Source organism: Anastrepha ludens, chromosome 2 (assembly GCF_028408465.1).
Source record: "Anastrepha ludens isolate Willacy chromosome 2, idAnaLude1.1, whole genome shotgun sequence".
In the NCBI taxonomy this organism is placed as follows: domain Eukaryota; kingdom Metazoa; phylum Arthropoda; class Insecta; order Diptera; family Tephritidae; genus Anastrepha; species Anastrepha ludens.
This window is the reverse complement of record NC_071498.1, coordinates 64,961,524-64,977,821: the sequence shown is the minus strand read 5'-3', so window position 1 is coordinate 64,977,821 and position 16,298 is coordinate 64,961,524. Positions and strand designations below refer to the sequence as shown.

Sequence of the window (16,298 nt, the reverse complement as noted above, 5' to 3'; positions counted from 1 at the left end):
GAGCAGCTGCTCCTTGGCCCCGCCCATTTGACGGATTTCGGTAACGCTCCGAACTTACCGTTTCACTCGCCTATTTTCAATCTGCCTTGGGGCCCCCGACGCGCCTAAAGAAGTTTCACTTCAAAAATGGAATTAAAACGTGAACATTTTCGGGCAATTATTTTTAACAATTTTCAACGCAGATCAACAACACAAGAACGCATCGATAAACTAGTAAAATCCGTATACGGTGTGCAAGCACCATCCTTAAGAACCGTAAAAAACTGCCTTCGTTTTGTAATTATAAGGCAAGCAGATCCTTACTGAATATTTTTTTCACAATATAACATATTTTTTAATTTTTTTCATTTATTAATTTTCACGTAAATGGCTGTCAGAGTCCATACAAATTGCATTGCCGTGAAACATGCGGGAAATTTTGTATGTATCTCGCGGTAAAGTAGTACTCAGATCACGTCGTGAAAGCACCGCGCTACATGCCAGCAACATTTTCTCACACCTATTTAATATGCACATGTCATTTACGATTGAGCGAAAACTGACAGTTCCTTTGCGAATGAGATGTCTGAGTCCGAATACTCTGAAGATATGACATTTTTAAGCGAAATGTCTTTGAATAGGCTGTAAGTAAACCTTCTTTATGTTTTTTGTGTGTCAATATGTATGTATGTAAGTGTATTGATTTGTTTAAAAGCACTTTTCTTACCAAAATTTGTCAATTGCTGCTGGGGCGATGTTTATACATTTGATATTTCACCTCACATCAGAATCAATGTTGCTAGCAACATTTTACGGTAAGCCAAATGCATGTTGCTGGCGAAATTTCACGACCGTGATGTTAGTCTAGCCTTAAAGGGGGGAAAATTGTGAAAAAATATGTAATTACTTTATCACCTTCAAAACTTTTGTTAAAAATCTATATTAGCAAGACTGAAAAAATCGTTGGAAGAAAGAAGAAAGTTAAAAGTCCGTCTGCAAACGTTTTTCAGTGTATATCTTGTATAGCCGTTTTTTATATTGTGATTTTGGTCATACATATTTGATATTATATTTGTGAGCTAGACAGCGGCAGTCTCACGCAAAATAATTAGGTTCCACCTTGTATATGCACTCAAAAAATGTAAATAGCATAATTTTGTGCTATTAGCTACTCCAGTATACTATTGTAATTGCATGCATACGTAGTACGTGTGTATATTCCACTTGTTAACTTCGAAAACAAATTCTAAATATTAGAAAAAAATCGTGAAGATGGTGTCCATACTTTTTTACTTCTGTGCCCTTATTTTCTATTTGAGGGCCTTAACCCTGGACCACTAAACATTCATCTAATAGACTACGCTCGCCTACAGTTTTGCGAATTCGACATATTCCCGTCACATCACCTCACTAACACGACTTTCATAAATAGTTAAATAATATAATATTTCTCTTAACTTACACTCATTTGTTTGAAATAAAAAAAAGGAAATATAAAAATGTGCTTGCTTTTTAAATTGTAGTCTCTGAGACGAGAGCTGATGATTAGTGACAGAGTAACGCTAGCAGTTGAGTTAATGGATACGAGCGAGATACCTACAGTAGGTAACCATTGTTTTTGGAATCTATTTGTTGTATTTATATTTATTATTCTCCCTTATCGGCGTACTATACCAGAGAATGTTAATGAAATGACTTCTCTGACATTTTCTGCTCGTATCTTAGCCACAGATTCTCTGGCCACAGTTCCAGCAAAGAAACAATACAAAAGCAATATTGGGTAACCTTAACATAATCACATTAACATTCTCTGGTTCCATATTTACACAACACAGCAAATTATTGCTATTCATAATCAGGGGAAGCAAAGTTGTGTTGCGAAATGTTGGACCTAGCAACAATATTGCTAGCAACATGTATCTTAGAATATGGTTGCTTAGTATTTCTCTGCGAATGCTATATGAAAAATTGTGTTGTGCGAGTGTTTTTTTGCACTTTTTAACTACAACGAGCCTCGTGAAAATTCAAAACAATTTTTTTTGTATTTTCATTTTCATATAATTTAAATCAAGCACGTAAGTTCCTCATTGCATAAAACCAGATTGAAAGGTAATACAAACTTAAAACATATTTACAAAATATCCATATATGTACATGCAAAAGTATATTTGAACAATTCGATTTATTAAGAATAACTGTTTTTTTTTATAAATATAGGAAGGCTATTATAAGAAGAAAGGAAAATGAACTTTGACCAAAAACAAAAACAAAAATAAAAACAAGTCATAATTGTTAAATGTGCTTTAAGTAAATGTGCTTCATTTATGCCAATATCCAAAATAAAAAGCAAAGCCAAGAGTACTAAAAACATAAGGAAATTTATTACTGTAAGTATTGCTGAAAAAATGTGAAATGTAAGGGCAGTGGAGCGTAGCAACAGCAATAACCGACAAGGAAAATTAACAAAACAAATAACAACACTAAAGAAACATGCAAGCGAAAAGAACTACCTCAGTAATATTTTAATAAAAAATAAACGTTTATACAAAAATGAGCGACCTATGTACAGTTATTGTTTAAGATAAATGCGAAAACAAAAAATAAAAATTTTTTTGAAATATAAATAACAGTAAGGAATAAATATAAGTAAGGAATAAATGAGTTACATAAAATCCAGTAAAGGGAATGTCAAGCAAACGAAATGAAATACTTGCGCGAGAAATATTCCATATCTGCATCTATGTGAGTTATGCTATGTTTACACACAGTTATAAAATAATGGATCTATAAAATATCGATATATGTTTACATTTAAAAATGAATAGCTGCTAGAAAAGCATGAAAAAAGAAGAAAACGCATATTTTTTCCAAGCAATTGAAATTAAAAATTGTGTTTGATTTAAATCAATATCAGCTCGCGCCCAAAAGGCCGTCATAATAAGTTTTAGCTTTCCATTAGTGTACAGCAACGGCAGATATTTTCATAAATTCAATTTATTTACAAAATACATGGAAAAAAAATCGCCACAAAAAAATTTAAAAATAAACAGAAACGAAATATTGCAAAAAATATTTTTTTCTTTACGAAAACAGCCAACAAAACTTGTAAGAACCAAAAGCCTGATGCATTAAGACCACTGTTTTACAAACACTCAAAAATATAACAATAAAACAAAAACAAAAAAAAAAAACAAGAAACAAATTGTAATTCCAAGTACCTGGTTGCGAGACAAAATTGAAAATAAGGGGAAAATCAGATATTGAAGCTATTCTCAATGGCATTATTTCTATATATCAATCAATGACAGGCACTAAGAGCGTGCGAAATAGAACTGAACAACAACAACAACAACTGAACTTTCATAACAAATGAAATAAATTCTAGAATAGCGAATAGCTATAAAATATTAAAGAATTCAAAGAAAAAAAAAACAGAAAAAACTGCAAAAAACAGACTAAAAAATATTTTGCATATATTTTTAACAAATTTGAACCTCAAGCGTGTACTGAAATGTTTCAAAATTTTCTTCTTAAGGCAACAAAAAAAAATACATTACTGGTTAAATTTCATTTGTGCGAAGTTTGGTGCAGAACAACAATGAAAAATATCTTCCGAATAGAAGAAGAATAAATGATTTTCAGGCTGTTGTTTTTGTTTTTTAATTTTTTTTTACTAGATATCTGATTTTGAATCCTTTCCCATTTCCTTAATTAAATCACTCTGTCTTTTTACAATATACGCAATATTTTTCATACTAAATTTTTTTTTCGAAAATTTTTTTTCGCAAATTTTTTATAAAAACGTAATAACAAATAAAACACATGTTTGAAAGTCTTTTATATCAGTAAAAAATTGCCAAAAAATATTTTTTTATTTTATTTGAGAAACCAACACCATTTTGTGCGACCCTTGTTTTTACTAACATTGAATTGGCTAAGAAACTGCACACCCGGAAATTTTCTAAAGATTCTGATTAAAAAGGTGAAGCTGCTTTTGAAAATATTTTGAAATTTGTTAAATTTTTGTAAATTTTCCATTAAGTTTGGAACTTTGGTTTACAGGGTTTTGTTATGCAAGAAAATTTTTTCAAATTTGTTAAATTCTTATGAGCTTTCAATAAAATTGAATTGGAACTTACAAGATTTTTGTTATCCAATAAACTATATTTTTATAAAAAATGAACAAAAAAAATGTCCAATGTAAATAATTCGACTATTGGAAAAAGATAAAGAACTTAATTATGTGAGCAACACTGTTGATGCAGGGTTGCGCAAAATTAATCAACCTATCGGAAGACTTATAATTTTTTGCAAATGGCGTCATACCTTAATTCTATTTGTGACTTGTGACTGGCTGTAGCATACAAACAGACAAGCAATGGAGCGCGTAAACGTCAACGTAAAGATTTTCCTTCCCCAAAATAATTTTTTTTTTATTCGGTAAAAAAGTTATTAAAAAAATAGATTATTAATTTTTGGAACGCGATTATTATTTTTTTATAACTCACATTTTTTTTTTTAATTAGTGAAAAAGTTATTCAAGCACAAATTGGATGATTAATTTTGTGCCACCTTGTACATATCTGTCTACGTTTTTGTATGAGTTACGAAGTTATGTTATGTTTTATGAATTTTCATTAAAAATTGCCTTTTATTGTTTTCAGCAAACACATTTTTTTTCAATAAAATTGTTTTCTACAAATTCATAACTCTTTCCTAAAATTTCTTTTTCTTTTATTTTGATTTCTAATTTTCACTAACTGTTTTGAATTAAAAATTAAAGAGTTAAATAAAATAAAATTATTTCTATGCCTAAAACATTTCTGTATTTTTTTTTCTAAATAAAACTTTTTTCTAGATATTTTTTATAAATTTTGATTTTTAAATTTCACCACCCGTTTTGAATTAAAATTAGTGAATTAAATTAAAATAATATTATTTCTATGCCTAAAATATTTCTGTAACTGTTTTTCTAAATGCAATTTTTTTATGATACATATTTTTTTGTGAAATTTTTAATTGCTAAATTTCATAAACTATTTTGAATTAAAATTCATTAATTAATTTGAATTAAATAAATTTAAATTATGTCTAATTAATTTTAATAAAATATTACTTGCAACAAAATTTTTTTTCTAACAGTTTTTTTTTAATTTTTGCTAGTTTAAATTAAAATAAAATTATTTCTATCCTGAAACATTTCTGTAACTTCTGCTCAAGACTTTTAAAAAGTTGCTTTGTTGAAAATAAATGCGCGATCAGTTTTCAAAATGATTCTAAACGAAATATTCTGATAAAATATTCGTAAAAATTATCTAGAAAAAAAAAATTATGTAAACATATCTCAGTAATTACCGATATTATGTACAAATTTCAACAGGAAAAAATTTGTTTTTTGAGGAGCAAAATTCTGGCAAAATATGGGGCAAAATCTTTGCACTCATTACATCCTGCGACCAAAACCAACTTTTTTTGTTATCCAATAAAGGGATTTTAACAAGATTTGCATTTCTGAAAAAAATTTCAATTGAAGAAAATACGCCAAGGGAAAACTGTTCTTTCAAGACCTTCACAGAATTTGTAATCAAATTTCTTTACATAGCCCTTTTTTATAAACTGAATATGGGAATATCTGTAGCACTGTGTGACAGTAAATGTGATCCAGATGAAATTAAAGCTTTCCAGACACTCAAAGGAAGTTTTTTTTTTTCAAATGAAAATTTTTTCAGAACTCCAATTCCTGTGAAAAACACTTGCAAAAACTCTTTCAGTTCAGAAACGATTGAGAAAATCTGTGAAAAATATTTAAGAAGTAAAAATTCTGTGAAAATATGGGTTGAAACCCAACTAAACTGTGTTTAATTTCAGAAATGATGAAAAACAACTTTGTAATATCTGGACAAATTGTCCAAAAGCAATGCGAATTTACTGTGGTTTGTTTGAAAAAATGCGAGAATATGAAAAAAAGTTATGTGGAGGTAAGTTATGAATTATGGAATGCACAAAAAGCTATAAATTATAGCAAAAAAAAAAAACACTTTTTTTTAAAAAATTTCATAATTGTCTAGTAATACTACATAAAGACGAAGCTGTCAAAATAGATGCGTGTCGGTTGAACAAACACTAATGAAGTATTTCAGTAATTCAGAAACAAGAAAAAAACTTTCTAAAATTTTTGCTATAATTTTTGTTGAACAAGAAAGTTTCAACGCGCGCAAAATGTGTTTAAAATTACTAATTTTTCCAATTAAAAATAACATACATATGTACATATTTACGCATATTTAAGTTGGCTAAATTTGAATTTTTCACTTAATGAGCTATAAAAAAATTCAAAAATTCAAAAATAAAAATTCGAAAATTTGTAAACCTTTAAATGTAAGCATAATTTAAGCGCCATTGCCATTATAGTTGTATATAAATGTCCAACCATTCTCTGTATGGAAGCACAATAATTTATAATTAAACAAAAAAAAAACTCAAAATTATAAGAGGTTCGAGTGCATAGCCAAGAGCATAAAACGAAATATTTACATACAGATACTTGCATATATTTATTATGAATATAAAGGAACAAAGGCACATTTATAAGCCAAATAGAGATACATACACACATGCGTGCACACCTACATACATTTCATTCAAACGCTGATATGGCGACTATAAAAAATTCCGACTCAAATGTCGCCAAGAAAAAATATAGTTTTTGCAATAAAATATGCAAATTTGAAAAATGAGCAAAAATAAATGCTTGCAAAAATTTATATTATATATACAAATCATTGAATTTTATATTTATAAACATACATACATACATACATTATTCATGTGTATTACTAAAATATTCTATGTGGAGTGGAAAAAAGAGAAATTCAAAATTCATGGTGTTCGATGTGCTAAAACGAATATATTGAATTTATGATTAAAAATTACAATAAAAATAAAAATGAAATAAAGAAAACAAAAAATACAAACAAAACACTAAAAATGCGTTTTTTTATAAATTTTTTTTTTAAAGAAACTCTCACAAAATTAAAGCTTAGACAAATCTCGCTATAACTCTACATTAGGGCGGCTGGTCAGTTTGTTCTTACTGCGCGTCAAAAAACTTGGCACGGACAGAGATGCTTAACCGACAGCTAACCTCAACCTACCTATCTTATAAGAAGATGAGCTGATGTCATGATGCGGGCTCCAAAATTGGCGACCCTTAACGCAGGAAGAGTAGAAGAGGCAGTATTTTTCAGAACGCCTACTTGGGGTTTCTCTGTCCTCGATGAAATGTTACCATATTTCCGGGACAATGGAAACATCCAGAAGCGGTAGAGGAGGGATTCTTGTAGTGGCACACCACTCGACATAGCAGATGACGGTCGCTTTAAGTGCGAAGGCATTTTAAGGGGACAGATACCTGTAAAATTTCGAAAAAAAAATTTTTGTTTTTCATAAAATGTTAATATAATCCTTTAAGAATATGCCAAAAAAATTTTACAACGTAAATTTAAGTATTTCTTATATTATAGATCGTCAACTGTGACGACTCTATTCTTTGCTTTCGAGCCTCTTCATTTTTAATTTTAGTTATTATCCCTTATGATTTTGTTTTTTTATTCTTTTGGTAGGAAAATATTATAGTACATTAGGCCAGGTCGATTTGTGGGGAGGCAAAAAAATCGCCCATTGCTCTGTGAAAATCATATTCTAGGGATAAAAATAAGAAACTTTGCCGAAGGAACCATACCTCTAAAACGAATTCTCATGTACCCCAATTTGGGTCGAACTTTTTAGTTTCTTTTCTATAATTCACTTAAATTAATTTTTTCATTTACATATGTTCTGACTAAATAAATTTCTTAAGAGAAAAAATAGATATATTATTATTATAAATAAATAATAAATATTATTATAAATAAATAAAAATAAAGAAAAAACATAGCCATTTAGCTGATTTTTTCATGTAAATGCCAAAAAGGGTGATATTTTATTTTAAGTTGCGGGACATCAGAATTCGTTTTAGAGGTATGGTTCCTTCGGCAAAGTTTCTTATTTTGATCTCTAGAATATGATTTTCACAGAGCAATGAGCGATTTTTAAATCGGCCCGCCCTAATGGACATATATGTTTTAAGATTTAAGGGTACAAGAAACTAAATTTTTAATGAAAGAAAGATTTCTTTTCACCATACTTTACTACATTTTTCATTATAACATTACACGGTGAAGCAGGAACAAATTTTTGTACATACTTTTTCTCAGGCTCCATAAAGAAAAATTATTGGAACCTTTTCATGTGCTGATTGGCGCTCGGCAGGGTTGCATTTCGTGTCCAATCTTTTCCCTGGTGGCAATTGAAGTCGTTCTTAACACCTCTTTTTCTAACGAAAACCATCAAAGAGGTATTCAGTGTCTAAAATCGATGACTCAGTTATTGTAGATGCTTTCCATTTCAATCCAACCGGGCTATTCGGGTCATGTTCTTCGATTTCGATGTAACTGCAAATTTTCTACGCACATGTCAAGACCGTCCTGCTATACGGCTGTACAAAGTGGGAGGTCATCGTAATGATTACAAAGCTTCTCCAGACGTTCATGAATCACTGCTTGCGTCGCATAATGCGAATTTTCTGGCCTCGAACAATATCTAACACCGAATTGCTGAGGAAGGCTAATCAGTCCCATGTGGCGATTGAATTTCGCACAAGAAAATGGCAATGGAGGAAGAGCCACACCCTGATGAAGAATGACGACAACATCGCCAAACAGGCACTGCGATGAAACTACTTCCAGCAGACAAGACAAAATGTAGGCAGACCACGATGATGTACAACGGAAGCTGAAATGAGGTCTTTCAATAAGACTTAGAATGAACTTAGAGCCATTGCACAAAGCCGTGTTTGACGGCGGAGAGGAGTTGTCGACGCTCAATGCTCCAACTTGGAGTTAGAGGATTTTATATATTTTTCTCAGACTTGGTTAAGTAGAAAAAAGCTTCTATTCTGAAATTAAAATAACATTTGAAATCTGAGCTCAGGGTCAAAAAGCAAATGGTTCATAGGCTGAAGCATATAACAATTGAGTCTTTACTAAATAAAAAATGATATTGAATAGTGAAAGTCTTTATTTTATTGTATTTTATCTGTACGAGTTCCATTGCTAGTCTGTGTTTCTGCTGCTGTTCACAAGTGTCAAATATGATTGATGACGAGGCCATTTGCAAAAATTATAAATCTTCGGATAGATTGTTTAATTTTGCGCCACCTTGTACTTACCCCTAACTTAGATTTAAAAAGTTTTGTATGTTATTGACAATTACTGGGCTTATTGACTTGACTTATTACTAAAATAATAGATTATTAACAATACTAGATTCGCTTTTTCCAAGACAATATAACTCTTATGTTGAAGAAAAAGTGCCTTAGCCGAGCATCAGTAGACAATAAAAATTTGAAGTTCAATAAGCAACACAGTAAAAAGTGGATCGATCATTCGTCTATAACCTACAGTTTTAAGCTGACTGCGAACGGCAGCTCGTTTTTTTTACAAGGAGCTCTTCATAAAAAATATGATTGAATTGCTTGCATAAAATCCGTCATTTCCATTAATTTTTGAGTTAGGTTAGGTTAGGTTCAACTGGTTGACTTGCAATCTTTTTCGGTCCATACCGATACCAGATAGAGTTCATTAGTTCTACGCTTTGAAATAGTAGTAATACTACTTACTTACTGCTGTCCTGATCTTCTTGTGAAGTAATCCTACACTTCAAATGTAATGTGTTAAAATTCACTTAAGCCATCTAAATTCGACTCTCAATCATTCTGTCAATAGTTGGTAGCGTAATTTACAAAATCAAATGGCAGAGCTAATGTTTACTCAGCTTATATACACAGTGGACATAGCCAAATTACAAGCGTTATAAAAAAATTATTTGCTAAATTTCCATGAAATTTTTACAAAAAAATGTGGAACGCTTCACGATTTTGCGTGTCATCCTTGCGCAGGGGCCATGCTAATCTTCTCTGTATCGTTCCAATTTTAGTATATGTTCTGCCGAAGCAAGAACAAGTTGTCTCGGTTTATTATCAAATTTGTACTACCGATTTGCTGAAAAAGCACCTATGAATTACAGAATAAATGTAGATAAACAAATTTTTCACACACTCAACGAGTCAGCATGTACCAAGCAACAACAATAACCATTGCTAGTCTGTTATTAATGGTATGCGTTGAGCGAGAACAGCTATGAATAGCTGTGGAACAGTTGTGTTAGCTGTCATTAAACAGCTGGCCATGAGCGCAGGGTTGCTTTGTGTGAGATGTTGAGAAATGTTAGTCTTTTATTTGTTATAATTATTTTTACAAATGAATGGAATGCATTGCAGTAGAGCACTAAAATTATATGAAAAGGTATAAAAAACACTTGCGGGTAAATTATTTTACAGCTTAAGACATTTTATGAAACAATACCAATTTTATCAAAATAGGTTTTTATTCTACCAGGTGCCTGCATGCCAATGAGGCTGAAAGGTTAATAAGAGAATATGATTTTATTGTTTGATGATAGTGGGAAAAATGTTATTTGAAGTAATGCCCCTAAGTAACTAGAGATTTTCCTCATATCTCATATCTTGACATACCAACTGCGACTGAAGTAACGAAGCAATTCGCTATAGCTCAAAAACAGCGATTGATAAATCATGTCAGCGATGCAGCATCCAGCTTACTTCGGTTGAATTCTTCTCGAAGACGTTTAAAACGCACAACGGTAGCATTATTTATTTTATTTATTATTTAGTATTTATTTTTTAAAAATGCGTAGTCGAAAAGACGAACGACGAACTTTGTGTGAGTTTTTCGTTCCGAAGTTATTTTTCTTGTTTATTTATCTGTTTGGTATGTACAGTTGCAATACAATATGAGTGGCAACAAAATTTATACTGACGAAGAAATTGAAAAATTTCTTGCAATGTGCGGCGACGAGAATGGGTTAGACGATGAGTTAGACAACAGCGAACTAGAATCTGATGCAGAAATCGAACAAAACGAACGCTTAGGGGATGCAAGTTCTTCAAAAGAATCAACTGACACAAATGAAGATAAGAATTTATTGAGAGCCAAGTCAAATATAATTTATTTTAATAAATCTATTTTGCGGGGCAAAAATAAACATAAGTGGTCAACAAAAAAGGACAAATCTTATCGTTATGGTCTAAATGTAGTACAAGGAAGACCAACACGCCATTACAAAAATATAACAGACCCACTGCAATGCATCCAAATGCTCAATACACCAGAGATCGTGGAGAAAATTGTTCAATGAACAAACATTGAGATTGCTAATCGGCAGTCCATCTTATTTGTTACTACAGATGAAGCTCAAAGGAAAGCAACTTCTTCAAATGAAATTTCTGCCTTAATTGGACTCTTGGTATTAACAGCAGTCAAGAAAGATCAGCATCTGTCTGCAGATGAATTGTCTGACAGATTTTATGGTGGAACAACATATATTTCGATAATGACGAAAGCAAGGTTCAAATTTCTTATGTCGTGTTTTTGATTCGACGATAAATCTGCACGCCATCAAATAGTTGAAGACAAATTTTCCCCCATTAGAAAAATTTGGGAGATGTTTGATGATTGACGAGCAACTACTAGCGTTCATGGGAAAATGTAGCTTCCGGATGTGCATTCCAAACAAGCCTAGCAAGGTATGGACTCAAAATGGTAATGATATGTGATAGCGGTACAAACTACATGGTTGATGCTATGCCGTATTTGGGAAAAGGATCAAACAAAACCACCTTTCCACTTGGTGAGTACTACGTAAAAGAGTTGACTAAAACTGTACATGGTTCAAATAGAAAAGTTACAATGGATAACTGGGTTAGTTCGATTCCTCTTGCTAATTTTTTGGCATATTGAATATGGCTTTTATAAACAGCCACATTATTTATTCACTCAACGTATTTAAAACAAAGAAAACACCTCTTGGCAGTCCAGCTTTTATGAAAAAATTGCATTCTGCCCTTATTCAAAGTCACTTGACAAACAGACTTGAATTACCAGCATTGTCTACGTCGTCGCTATCAAATATTGAAAATGTTATTTCTTATGATGAAAATACCGCAGATACCAATCGCCAAAAAAATTTAACAAAAAAGAGAAAGATTTGCGCAATTTGTACCCCTGCTAAGTGACGGATGACGAAATCATTTTATGCAAAATGTAAGAAAAGTCTTTGCGGGGAGCATACATATAATAGATCTTTGTGCCTCTTGTACAAAATGAGAACTTTCATTCCCCTAAGTATTTTATTTTTTTAGTTAATAGTATTATCTTTATGAAAACATACCATTCAGTGAATAATATGTTATTAAATTGCTAATTTTTTTTGTTTCTTAGTTTGTATTTTGTGCAAAATTCAAATGAATCAGAGCTGTGAAAATTTTGTATATGTATAATAAAAAGATTTAAGAAAAACTATTTGATATTGTTTTATTTAGAAGATATATAAACAAGGCAATGTGAATATATTAATTTTCGTAGGTTTTGATAGGTAGGATAATATATTAATGACTTTGAGTAATGCCGTCGTCCAACCGTCGCACAGTGCGGCCGATTCCCAAAAAAGCTGGCCAAAAGTCGAAAACAAAAGATTCTAGATAGAGTTTTTTTGTCTTTGGGTTGGCTACAGTAATGCCTTGAGTAGTGAAAACCGTTCATAGCAACGTCCTGTACCCTAAGTATCCTCTGTATTTTCAGTCGCAACGTGGCCTTCGTTTGAGCATCGTCGATGAATAGTGAAAGTTGTACACATTCGAAAGATTTTGTAATGGAGTAAATTGAACAAAACCAAATGGAATCATCTTCGGAAGGTTAGTAAAATACGAGAAATCTTTAGTACATATCAACACCTCGATACAAAATTTTTAGCTGCAGCAATACGTAGATACATTTTTTGCAATTTTTTTTATAAAATTTGAGTTTTCAAACTGTATAGTAATACAAGCCGTCATATGCTGCTTTGAAACCTATTAAAGGTTACTCAATAAAACAAGATTCAGCTGCTACCACTTGCTACCTTGCGACCCCGAAAACATATAAATTTACATGCATCTTGATTATGTTCTAGAATATACGCTATTTCACGTGAGGGGGTGGCCAATAGGGGTGGAAGGGGGTGGATTTTAAAAATTTTAAGATCAAATTCGTAATTAGCGACCCCGACAAACCCCGAGTAAGAAATTTTGAATCAATTACTTAATTCTTTGAGTTTTGGCCAGCTTTTCGGGAATCGGCCGCACTGTGCGTCGTTACCAACATAATTTTCTTCAAGAACAATGCAATCATTTCAGCATCACTCTAACACTTACATATATACCACTTTTGTAGAACGATTTATTTTTTGCCTCAAATATCCGATTTTGTGAAATTTTTTTATGTTTTCTGGTTATCACCTCATTGGGACGTTTGAAGTAAGCCAACCAACGTTTTATTGTTGTTTCTGATGGAGCGGAGGCCCCATAACACTTTTCTAGCCATTGCTTCGTTTGAGCGGTATTTTTCCCACCAAGAAGCAGTGTAAAATTAAAACACGAAATTCTTTTTGAAAATAACAAAAGTAGCGTCACTATTAGCACAATAACTCACGAACTAATAAATGGAATACAATGAAATTTTAACAGCTGTGTTTTTAAGGTTAGTACTAAAAAAAAATTAGTATTGAAAAGGAGGTGAATGCAATAAAACTAGTGCCATCTATGTGTTAGGTCCGCGACTTTTCAGCCCATGTGCTAACTCCCTCCCACTTTTCATATTAACAAAAGATAACTTCTTTTATAATTGGCACTTTTTTCCTTAAAATTGCATGTAGAATCCAGATCCGCAACGAATAACGTCGAATAAGATCGTTTCATACAAAGTACCTCACCCTATTGCATCTTCTATGTATCATAAAACCGGTCTTTGGGTCAGAAATGTAATGCCACTTTTTCAAAAGAAAATTCAAAAAAGATTTAACTTCATATGTTGGGTATGGTATTGTGAAGGGTATTTGTGTTCGCTTTAGTAATATACTGGTTATTTGAAGGTCTCGATCGCAGTAGTTGACATTCGTTTGAAGCGTAAAGATCCCTTTTTATCTGACGTCAAAAATGTCTACATTGGTCCCGAGAAAACAGCATTTGCGGCAAGTTATGCTTCATTATTACCTTTAAAAGAAAAGTGCAGCTGAAACATGTCGTATATTGATCAATATTTACGGCAATCACGCTGCATCAAATACAACTTGTAAAGAGTGGTTTCGAGGATTCCAAAGTGGCAATATCGACGTGAGTTATAAATATCGCAAAGCGGCATCGAAAAATTCGAAGATACTCAACTACAATAATTGTTGGGTGGAGACGCATGCCGAACCCTTGATGATATGTCTAAAGAGTTGGATGTTCATAGACCAACCGACGGTAAACGCTTGCACGCGATGGGAATGGTCCACAAGTCAGATAAGTCGGTGCCACATCAATTGAAGGAGAGGGGTATTGAGAGACGTTTGGTGAAGTGTGAGATGCTTCTTGAACGGCAGAAAAGAGAAGGTTTTCTGCATCGCATGGATGATGTATCACTGGTGATGAAAAATGGATCTATTATGTTAACCCTAAGCGTCGAGAATGTAGGAGCCTGCCAGGTAAACCAGGTCCATCGACAGTGAAAAAAAATATTCATGCTTCAAAGTTTATGTTGTGCATCTGGTGGGATCAGAAGGATGTCATATATTATGAACTCCTTAAACCATCTGAAACTATGAAAGGCGAAATTGAATCGAGTTTTCAAAGAAAAGCGGCCGGAATGGGACTATAGACATGACAAACTGATTTTGCTGCAAGACAACGCCAGGCCACACGTTGCTAAATCGGTTCAGAAATCTTGTCCCACCCACCGTATTCCCCAGACATTGCACTTCCGGATTACCATTTGGTCCGATCAATGCGTTCAGCTCTTATTGGAGAGCGGTTCACTTCTTACGAGAGCAGCGCAAACTGACTGAGTGAATGGATCAAGTCAAAAGAACTCGAAAGAACGAAAACTTATTCCCATACCCAATATTTAATCTATTAATTAATGAATTAACCAGATGTTATCTAGCAATTTTATTGATCGACCTTTTTTGATTTCAGCAAAACCAAAATTTTGCGCAGTATGTCAAAACCCACTGATAGATGAATAGATAAATGATGAGAGTTTTCGTTTTATATAAAAACTTTTTGATGGCAAGAATGTGCAGAAAAAAACAAAAAAATTTCGTCGAGAAGGAATTAAAGAAAAACTTATTTTGTTTTATTAATTAATACACTTTACTATTTGTTTATTATATTTTTTAAACACAACTTTCTGGTTTAAACTTACAAACATCTGTTTTATGTATTTCTAGTTTTTAATTATTTCAGTAACAAACATTTAAAACATTACACTTTTTATGAAAGTTCTGTAACTATGTATTGGCGTACATACACTTTATAAAGTTTCGTTTTTTTTATCGTAAAGATTGTGCACTCTACACACGCAGTGGTGGAAAAGGCACATAGCAGTGTTTTCTTCTAAAAAAGAATTATAGTAAAAAGTGATAATTAGAGACTCTGACAATGGGACAATGAAAAATATTTGAGAAGTATTTATACTTTATAAAAAATTATAAAAACTAATAGGAAAAGTTTGATTTACGTACAATGAAATGCATACGTTTTTTCATAAATTTTTTGGATAAATTTGGATAAATTTTTAAACTTATTACAAACATATAAAAATATTATATAGAGGAAGTGTTGGCTTTTACGTATAACAAATATGAGATTTCTTTAAAATAAAAACAATTTTTTCATGGAAAAGGAACACATTTAAATTCACTTATTATACTATAAATAGAAGCATTATTTTTTCCAAAAATTTATTATTGTTAAAACATCTACAGGAAAATTATTATGATGAAATACGCAAAACACTTATCTCTTTAACAAATGTAGTAAATCTGAGAGCCTTTTCCTCATCTAACCAATAAACTGCGCTTTACTAAGCGAACCGATAAATTAGTCTCAGCTTTGAAGTGCTCTTCAATTTTTTTTGATTTCTTAACTGGCTGACAGAGAAAAATTTGTCAGTTCCAAAAACTGTGGCTGGATAGTGAGAATTCGCAATTTTTCGAGACTGGTTATGCTGATGAGCAAAATTAGCTGTTCTTTACTTGCATTGCCTTAATTCATTTCACTACACTTCGAACCTCAGTTGAAATTTGAAAGAGCACAGCAACTAACCGTTAACTAAGTGCGTCAG

The 16,298-nt window shown here is 31.9% G+C and overlaps 1 non-coding gene across 1 annotated transcript; it reads right to left on the bottom strand.

The window, feature by feature from the left end:
• Positions 1–9,931: 9,931 nt before the first annotated feature.
• Positions 9,932–10,038, bottom strand: LOC128856133 (U6 spliceosomal RNA). The gene has a single exon (XR_008453800.1). It is a non-coding gene; the product is annotated as a U6 spliceosomal RNA (small nuclear RNA).
• Positions 10,039–16,298: the final 6,260 nt, after the last annotated feature.